At 34.0% G+C, this 10,332-nt stretch overlaps 1 long non-coding RNA gene and 1 other non-coding gene across 7 annotated transcripts; one reads left to right on the top strand and one right to left on the bottom strand.

The window, feature by feature from the left end:
• Window positions 1-518: 518 nt before the first annotated feature.
• LOC140180446 (uncharacterized) lies at window positions 519-1,851 on the bottom strand. The gene is made up of 2 exons (XR_011874729.1): window positions 1,020-1,851; window positions 519-933 (listed from the first exon to the last, which is right to left on the bottom strand). It is a non-coding gene; the product is annotated as an uncharacterized lncRNA (long non-coding RNA).
• Window positions 1,852-2,377: 526 nt separating this feature from the next.
• LOC112756084 (uncharacterized) lies at window positions 2,378-9,163 on the top strand. Of its 6 annotated transcripts, XR_011874728.1 has the most exons (12): window positions 2,378-2,522; window positions 2,597-2,736; window positions 3,692-3,826; window positions 5,213-5,477; window positions 5,570-5,642; window positions 5,724-5,818; window positions 5,990-6,040; window positions 6,668-6,823; window positions 6,997-7,563; window positions 7,879-8,183; window positions 8,292-8,737; window positions 8,839-9,163. It is a non-coding gene; the product is annotated as an uncharacterized protein (transcript). The 6 variants fall into 6 exon arrangements; XR_011874727.1 differs by having other exon boundaries at window positions 5,570-5,818; XR_003814551.2 differs by lacking the exon at window positions 2,378-2,522 and having other exon boundaries at window positions 5,570-5,818; window positions 6,997-7,190; window positions 7,483-7,563.
• The last annotated feature ends 1,169 nt before the right edge of the window (window positions 9,164-10,332 follow it).

Below are 10,332 nucleotides of genomic sequence, written 5' to 3'. Positions count from 1 at the left end.
TATTACATGCCCACACTGACCTATGCTTCATGAAATACCAAGAGAAGACTGCAGATGCAGATCATCCATCTCTGCAAGTTCTTTAGTAATTCATCTTGAGAAGCTATCAACCTTCTTCAGCATCTGTAGAGCAGCCCTACCACCCTCGACACAAGTAACTGTTGCCCTATATTTCTGTAAAACACCTTCTGCAACTTTTCTGTTCACTGCATTAGCATCAACCACCAAAATTCTTTTTTGTAATGATAGATTCCCAAGTTTGGATACTTTCTTTCTAGTTGTTTGCCTTTTTTCAATTCCAAGGGATTCTCTATAGGAGCAAACCAAAACACTCAGCCAAAAAGGCTTCATTAATATATCATCAATGACACCTAAACTAGAAGAGACTGTATAATCAAACTATGGAGTAAAGTAACTTTGGTTATTACGTTTGAATAAACATACAATCGAGTAAAGTAACAGAAAAAAGATTTATCAACGGTAAATACTCATTCAGCCTTAATTATTTACAAAAGAACTTCTACTTTCAAAGTCCACTTGCATGGGGAATTAAATACTAAGAAAAAGCCAGCAAATATGGCATGGCTTATGGTTAATAATTCAAACTGTTACATAGAGATATTTAGGGAATAGCCAATTATAAAAAATTGTATTGAGTGGTTAAAGAAATGCAACGAATAAGGATGAAACAAGAGTTTGGCTACAGCCATAGACAACAATATCTAGGATACATGAAACCTGTTGGCTCTGCTTCCTCTAGAAATTTTTTTAACATCTTTGGATGGTACTCTAGAATCTCACAATATATAAGTTCTTCTACATCTTCCTTTGTTATCCTGCGTCTCTCAAACTCAAATTCCATCTTTGTAACTGGCTGGCAGAAGGTTTTCTCTCAACCTTGGCCAAGCCTTTAAAATATGGAGCCGCTAACGCCTAACAATATCATACACAAGATACCAAGTTAATAAAAGATTACCAAAGAAACTGAACCAAAGACGGATGAAAATTCAGAATTCAACCTCTTCAGCAGAAGGCCAATCTTTAGGCTCAAGGGCCAACATTCTATCTAACAAACGAAGAGCAAGGGGGTCTGCATTAGGAAACTTCTGGGAGAAAGGAACTGGCTTCTTCTTGGGTATGCTGCTCAAGTATCTCCGAGCTTTCTCATTCCTTACCTATTAATATGCAACCAAGGTTGCATTGAGTAAAAACTAAAACACACAAGACTGCAAAGAGGAAGGGAAACTGAAGAACAGATCCTAGCACACTACAAGATTTCTGCTTGTTTATGGAGATTTTTTTGTGGAAGTTTTGAAAAACCTCCCTAACATATTTTATTTATGGCAAAATATAAAACCTCCATTAATTAAAACTAGTTTAAATTTCTAAGCCCAATTTTCTAAACCAATAGCCAGTGCCTAACCTATTCTGATTAAACCCAAACAAATTTAACTCAAAAAAAACTTAGACCAAAAAAATTGGAAGAGGAAGAAGAGGGAGAACACTACAAAAAAAATATCCATTTAACCACATTTTTTAGGCTACATTTGAAAAGCGTAATATAGGAATAGGTTACGCTTTTTTCTGTGTTTTTTTTTTTAGGAAAATAAAAAATACATTTGTAGCATCACTTGAAAATTGTAGTCTTAGATATTATAAATGTCACTTATAAAGTATAGCCTTATCTTAAAAACTATGAGTTCACTTTTTACACCAAAAAATACACTTTTAAAAAATAACCTATTTATCAGATTTTAGGTACGCTTTAAAAGTGCTGTCTAATGTATCTCAGATCAAATGTCCAACACTCTAATATTTGTTTTTTTCAATTTTCAGCAAATAATACACATACAAACACTTAGCCAAATAAAATGAAAACATAAAAGTGTAAAACCCCAGCTTAGCTTTTCCCTTCTTCACGCCACCCCCAACCCAGAGAAGACTCTGCGCCATCACCACTCACTATAACATCCCTAATTTCTAACCCAAAATCCCCAAACTAACTCAGAAAATCCTAATTTCCCCGATTCCTAACCCTAACAGCCGCAACCTCACCCTCCTTCAACGTAACAAACAAAAGCAGCCACTGTAGAGAGAAGAGGGACCGGGAGAAGAAGAGAAGAGAGGAAAGGCCTGCCCAGCCGTCACCACCGCAGCGCCGCTGCAGCTATTGCCACCTTCAGAGCTGCGGAAAGTCGTCCTCCCTGCCGTCGAATGCCGCCGTCGTGTCGCACATGAGAGAGAGAGAGAGAGAGAGACAGATTCGAGAGGAGCTACCCACGATCGCTGCCGTCGAAGCCAGGCTCGTCGCCGTCACCACCTACGAAGCTGCGAGGAGCCGCTGTCGTGCTCGTGTCGCTGGGCGCCGTCGAGCTTCCCTCACCCTGAGCCGTCGATCTGTCGCCACCGCTACAAGGGCTTGTCGCTGGAGCCACGACTGTCACTGAGCTTCCGTCGCCGCTGCCGTTCAAGCCGCTGCTGCCGTCGATTTGTAGTTGCTGCGATTGGAGCCACTAGCGGGGGTGAGTTGCTACTGCCTTGTTGCCGTCCTAATCATATTCAACGTCCACTGCCCTGAGCTGTTTCTGCCCTTCAGTTTGTTGAGTTCGGATTCCTTGTGCTACTGTAACTGTCATTACTGAGGTGGGAACCAACGTTTCTGTTTGGCTGCTGCTGAAGGTCTTCCACCATCACTGGAGCTGCCCAGAATCATCGTGGAAGCTGCCAAGATATATGGTTGATTTCTAATTATGCCAAGACATCATCACTAATTAAGTTTTATGTTGATTTTTTTTATTTTATTTTATGTCCTGACTGCATTATAACTTGTGAATTCCATTTCCTTTTTGATATTCAATGTTTTGACAAACTGCCATGGTTTATAATCTATTGATACTTGCCATTTTCATGCTTAATCAGTCTGATTTAGAGATATTTTGGAGCTGACTAAGGCTTTTAACATGAAAGAGACTGAGGCAAAGGCATATATATATTTAAAATCCTGATTACTTTCCTTTAATGCATCACAGCCTTTAATGCATCAGCTTGCTCTTTTTATTTTGTTATGCTTCTGTTTTGTGTTGCCTCCTTAATAGTAAAAAAGATTAAGGAGGCTCTATTTTGTGTTTTAGTTAATAGTTTAAGGATTAAGACATGATATTGACTAATGAATATGAATGAATAGTATTATCCTATTGTGCATTTCACCAAAACTCCTTATTTAACAGCTAATATTATATATAGTTCTACGTTCCTAGTAATCTTAGTGGAAAGTAATTAGCTGAAGTTGCTGGTTTTTTGTTGCAAAGTGGTAGTTAATTACTACACTCACCTAACTATATCAGCTTATAACTCTCGAGGGGTAAAATATCTACATAAAGGTAGTGATGCTTTATTTGAATGTATTGATTTTTGTTTATCTATATAAAGACTTGTTTGAGAAGTGCATGGAGATTGCTCAGAAGTCTCTTGATGATGTACATGATGTTGTCCTTGATAGTTATTCAGATGATTGTTACTAAGAAAGTTATAGATTGTCCTTGATAGTTATTCTGTGTTGTCCTTGATTGTCTTATGGATTTTGTGCTGGAGTTGTAGATTTTCTGTTCTTGGTATTAGATTTCTTTGTTTTCTCTTTTCAAATAGGATATTGTGAAAAGCTTATTTTTGGTTTTATAATGTAACTGTTTAGGATGCTGGTTTCAATCGTAATCATTCCAGTGAAGTTTCTTCTCCGGTTGCTGGGCACTTTCCAGGTTATATGGACTATCAAGTAGGAATGAGACCACAGATCCCTGTTGAGAGAAAATGGGCCCTCGGGATTCAGGTGCAGTGTTTTACTTGGCTAAATATATAGTTATTAGACTTGCAATGCTGTTATGCTTAAATATATAGTTATTAGACTTGACTTTCTTTTACTGCTGGCTACTCTGGATATCTAGTCTATCTTTAAAGTTTTGCAGGTATTTAATTTCCTGATTATTTTGGTTATTTCTCTAAATAAACTCTGTATATTTCTTAATATTAGACAAGTTGTGTTACTTGCAATAATAATACTCCTTTTTATACACTTCCAACTTTTCAATATAAAAAAACTATAATTGAAAAAATAAAAAATAATTGTATACTATTTTCTAAATAAAAAAGTCAATAGGTTAAGATATAACAAAAAATAGTGTAAGTATTACTTCTCAATGTTAGAGTTGCTTATAGCTATCAAACAAGTTGGTATGATCCATTTAGGCCTACTTGACTAATTATATATCAAATATGTGCGTCTCTAAAATGAAAGCTTAGTCCATTTAAAAGAAATTCACTGAGCTAGATAAACTAGTCCATTTATTTTTATTTTTTATTTTTTATTTAAATAGGCAGTTTTTTATTAAAAAATTAAAAAAATGGGCTAAAATAACTTGAGATTGTTCTAAAATCTGGGTAAGGGAATTTAGCAGCCTTGATTTCAAAGTTAACAACAAAGTTATTTTATTGAGATTAAGTAGAGGTAGAATCTTGCAGGTGAGTTCTTTTATTTCAGATATCAGAGTTGTGTATTGTGGTGTACTAAGAAATTGTCTTGCTTCTTTGAAGAACAAGTGATATGCTTGTGTCTTATTTTATTTTCTGGATATAGTTAATCAAAGTGTGTGTTATCTGTTTCTTGGATATAGTTAATCATGTGTTATCTGTTTCCATTTATTTTTCATAGAGAGAATAGATGCAAATGGGGTAGAAATTGGTAACTCATGCAATGTTTTTCAACTTCATATGTTTAGTTTGAGTGAAGATTTGAATGGAACTAAAGTATTTATAACAGATTTGTGTTGAATGGTAGTATACTTAACAGATTTTTATAATCAAGTGTGTGCTAGAACTAGTTGCATGAAATGTTAGTCAGTGTCTATTTGGATTAGAAAGAATTCAAGAATGGAATACATGTATTCAGATTAGATTTGAGTTAGAGTTCATTGTGCACTACCACATACTGGTTGTGACTTGTGGCAAAACATGTTCTTTGGATTAAATCATGACTTAAAATCTGTTTATATGGATTGTGGAGTATCACTGCTTCTAGTAAGGGTCTAATGTTGTTTGCTGTAGGCTTATAAAGCATTGAATGAGTGGGTTATCAGGTGATTTATTACATTGTTGTTTCCTTCAATTAGTATTGAAATCAAGAATTAATTGGAAACTTTGGTCTATGAATAATTTGTAGGTAGAGGAGCGTGGTGTTCCAGTGGAAGAATTGTTAGAAGCTGATGAAGTTTTCTGCACCGGAACTGTTGTGGTTATCAACCCTGTTTTCTCTGTAACCTATTGGGATTGTGATACTGATTTCTGGTGGCATGTATCAATGAATTTTCGAATAATGATTTATTTTTCTGTGTGACATGTTTGTATTAATTCATCAACACTAATTCATCACTAAGTTATGGAGTTCTAGTTAATACGAGCTCTTTGTTATTCACTGCTCTAATCAGGTTACTACTCTATCTTAAGGACCATCAATTGCTTGTTGGTTGTTACTTCTTTTACAATCTTTACCTTATTGTATTTATGAATCATCAAACAGCTGGAGCAGAGGTGCAAGCATTGGGCATCATAGTGATGATAACAGACCCTACCTCAAACAGCGGCACTTTGCAGTCAGGATTCCACTTTCCATTACTCCTCTCTTTTATTGAATTTTATTTAATACTGTTGTTGACAATTTTGGTTCATCAAAGGTGGTGTGCTATTTAAATAATTATGGCAAGGATTTCAATGATGGACTCTTTCGTTTCCGGATGGCCAGCCAATGTCAATTATGCCAATGGCTGGAGTGAGTTTATACTCTTTCACTACTACCACTTGTGTTTTTCTTTTCTGGTCAAATGGTTTCTACTGCTAAATAAGGAGAGTGATTTCTCAAAATTTCATTATTGAAATGATTCAATGTAAGAGGAAATGTTTCGCTTTTTAATTTATTTTATCCTTTTTTATCTTTTAACAGGATGTTCTGATGTATACTGCTGAACAGCGAAACATTCATTCTGTTGATGAGGTATATTCAATTGTGCTCCTTTCTTGCATGCCCTTACTTACTTGGCCTTGTACATAATCATCTGTTTTATTTCAATTTAAATCTCCTTCTCCCGGACTCCGTGTCCTTAGAAGAAAAGGGATAGAAGAGAAAACAGGAAATCATAATTTTCATCTTTGATAATTACCTGATGGGAAACCATATTAATTCTTGAAAAGAGTACTTACTTTAGGGTACCATTCTAAAGATTCCAGAATGCTGAAATGAAATAGTCAAGGATGTATCTGGTGCTTTCACTGATTTATGTCAAAATATTATTTTGGTGAATTGGTCATATGAACTCATTTGATCTTCTTTACAATTTGTGTAACTGAATTATTAGTTCCCGAGGAAGGTGTGAATGTGATTGAGGTAGCAACTAGCAACTAGCAAGTAGCAACAATAAGAGAAGAATCCTAGGTTTACTTTTGTGGCTTCATGTTTGGTTTCTATCCTTTTTAATTCTCATTTTTCTTTTTTTTTTTTTTTTTTCTTGCAAAACAGGTCTAGCTCTCTGAACTTCAAAGAAAGTTGTCTATATTGATGACTATAACACAAGAAATCATTGCCACCCGAGCTTAAATTATTAATTTTTTTTTATATAAACAGGTCTAGCTAAAGGTGTTGCTGTTGGAATATCTATAGCTGGAACAAGTGGGGTTCTGCCATTATTAATTTGTGCTTGTGTTAGATATTTCCAGAAGAAGGAAAAAGAAAAAATTAAATTGCCAACAGAAGATTTTATATCAAGTTCAACCCAAGATGGTAACTGTATTTATTGAAATTCTAGGCTTCTTAATCTACTATTTGTTTCTTTCTATTTGATTAAGTTATATTAACTATGACACAATGTTAAAATGTTCAATGAATTAATTATGTTGTGATCATGAATTCATAATAATAACACTTTTTGTTTCTTTTTCCTTATCCTTGTAAAGCATCTAGCAGTGGTGAATATGAAACTTTAGGATCCACAGCTGCTAGTGCTTCTGGCCTTCCAGCAATTATGGCGGCAAAATCGATGGAATTCTCTTATCAAGAACTAGCCGAGGCTACAAATAACTTCAGCTCTGATAACAAAATTGGTCAGGGTAGATTTGCAGCAGTCTATTTTGCAGAATTGAGAGGCCAAGTAAAAACAAGCCAATTATATCTTTAATAATGTTATATAATCTTCCAGAATTAAAAGGAAAATAAATTATCTTTGACCATTAGTAGCTTATCTGCATAATTTTATTGATAGTTAAAGATAGTAAAAATGGTAGTTAGGCATTTGGCAAACGAATAAAATTGATGAGACGTGGCAAGGGACCACATACATATACATAATAAATATAATAATAATAATACTAATAATGCTACAAGATTAGTGGTCCTATCTATATATGATTTTGCAAACCCTTTGATGAAAATTTCAATGCTAGTTGGTGAAGATCAACACAAAAAGTCCACAAACAACAAAGAGGTGGTGGAGCCATGAAGGTATTAATATGTCAGCATTAAAGGTTAGCTCTAAATTATAAAATGTTCTTCTATTGTTGTGTTCTGTTCTAACCAAAATCACATATCAGAAACCCGTGAGCATCACAGTGTAACTCTCACAAGTTTCATAACAGTGAGTTCCATATAGGAATAATAACAGGCAAAGATTTTTGTATATAAATCCAAGGCTATAATCTGCAGCTTTTGGAGTGTTTAGCAAAGTTGAAATTAAAGATATCATATATTCTTGATGAGTAAGCTTCTATATATGATTTTTTAAGAATGTTATGTACCAAACTTAATCATCAGCTTTTAATTCTGGATGGTTCATTTTGCAGGATATTAGGAAGAGTTTAATTATCTTATGGAGATTTCATCTGAATTGTAATAACATATTCATATCTATAGTTTAGCACATGTATGTTATCAAAATCAATTATGAAATTTTTGCATTATTGTATATTATGTATATGCAAGGTATAATGGAGGATCCTAATAGCTTTCTCTGGCACTTAAGCTCTATTGATACTTGTGCCTAACTACCATTTAACCATTTAGTTCTTTATCTCACACTGTTCCTGTTTATATCCACCGTGATGTGAAACCTGCTACCATATTAATATATAAATACTTCCGTGAAAAGGTTAGTTTATTGTAATATCTTGGTATAATCATTATTTTCCAATTTTGTTTTCTTTTTTCTGATGAGACTAATATTAAAACTGTCTATAAGGTTTTGGAAATTCACCAGGTTGCAAATTTTGGGCTAACTAAACTTAGGGAAGTTGGAAGCTTTTTATCACTTCATACTCGTCTTGTGGGAACATTTGGATACATGCTCCAGTGTAAGAACTTAGTTGTTAATTGTCTTAGAACATAACAGTAAGTATTAGAAAATATAAAATAAGTCAACGAAAGTTGTGGTTGATACAATTTATAGATTCTGAATGTCTAAGAACTTGGTTTGACATGACTGAATTATAGATTCTTGGGTTGGGCATAATGTCAGATGTGAGTGTTATCTCTACTTAGTGACATCTTTTTCCATTCTTGATTCAAAATGATATCTTCCTTTGATTTTGGTCATCTCTGCTTTGTATATTATTGATATTTTGCACCCAATTTAATGTTATTTCTACTTTAGCGGATCAAAAATGCTTCAACCAGCTAAAGGTTGTTATGGGCGCAGCACCAACAGTAAGTTTTACTCTCATCATTATGATCTTTGTTATCAGAATGTGAACTTCATATTATGTTTCTATGTAGATTGAATTTTAACAAATTGCTAAATTATGCAGATACTTCTGGCAATCAAATCAGAAGAAAACAAGCTACAAGAAGTCATGGTTGGATAGCAGCAAATGTTTTCATTCATGTCCTCTCAGGAATCAAGCTATGTATTTCAAGAAGCCGGAATCATTGAAGTTGAACTGGCAAGTATACTAGTACATATTCTCAAGAAGCACAAGTATCCGGCAACAAAGGTGCTGAGGATAAGGAGGTTTGCCATAGAGTTTGCGATTTGGATGATGAAAGACAAAGCAGAAAACATAGATACCTTCAAGCATATGGGAATGGAGAAGGTGCTGGAAGGTGTATTAGAAATCACATCAGAGCTTGAAAGCTTCAATGTTTTCTCTGGTACTGTGGATTGAACAGGCACAATCTAACAATTCACTCACTGGTTGGACAAGCCTTCAAGTTGCTGGAAATAGGTGAGTATACATCCTTTTGAACCATATTGTAAATCGTAATCCATGTTAGTTGAGCAAAAATTGTAATTTGTACACCGTACACTGTTGTTTTTTTGTGTAATGTGTTTATCCCATTAATTTTGATTTTGGTTTTGGTTTTTGGTTCTGATGTTATTTATTTATTTTTCCCTCTAATTTGTTCTTCAGTCGAAGAACAAGGCTATTGATTTATATCAATAAGAACAATTATAATGAAAATTCAGGAGGAACCTTTCAATGCTATACTCCATGGCATTTATATTTATTATTTTGATATAAAAAATAAATTTAATTGAGAGTATGTAAAAGATGAGATTAGAATGTTTTTAAATAAAAAGAAAAAATTATAGAATTGGAGGTTTGAAATTCACAAAAAGTTAATTTATTTATTAAAAAATTATTTGTGGGGTTTTCAACTTTACAAAAGTGATTTATAACCCCACAAAGTTAATATAAATCTCTACTAAACAACATAAAATTCTCCACTAAATAGATTGTGGAGGTTTTTAAAACCTCAGCAAAAGCACTAATTTTGGGTTTTAGAAACCTTACAAACTATTTGGAGGGGGTATAAACTCGACAATAAAAAAAATTGCCAAATAAACAAAATCTTATAGTGGAGCTTCAAGAGAGGTGTTTCAAGAATCAGTCATGAATCCAATGAGGACAACATCTTAGGAAAGAGGCTTTCCAGTCAAAAGTTCTGCGAAATGCATACAATGCTCCATATGTCTATAGCTGGTCAAAAGTTCTGCGAAAATGCATACAATGCTCCATATGTCTATAGCTGGTGTATACCGGAAAGAAAATGATTTCAGGTAATAGTGATTTACTGAATGAAATATAATAGATAAGTGAAAGACACACAAGTAGATTCATAAACCAACTAAAGTATTTAGCATATGGCAAGGAAGCATAAACATTTGCAAGACCAATTATTATTTATTAACCACACGCAAGCCCCATATCCAGCACACAACTAAAACAGTAACAGAACAAAATTTCAATCACCAAAGAGTAAATTCATACATAGGTAATAGATACATTCACAAGTCACCA

This window comes from Arachis hypogaea, chromosome 2 (genome assembly GCF_003086295.3).
Source record: "Arachis hypogaea cultivar Tifrunner chromosome 2, arahy.Tifrunner.gnm2.J5K5, whole genome shotgun sequence".
Taxonomy (NCBI): Eukaryota; Viridiplantae; Streptophyta; class Magnoliopsida; order Fabales; family Fabaceae; genus Arachis; species Arachis hypogaea.
This window is presented reverse-complemented; position numbering and strand designations above follow the sequence as displayed.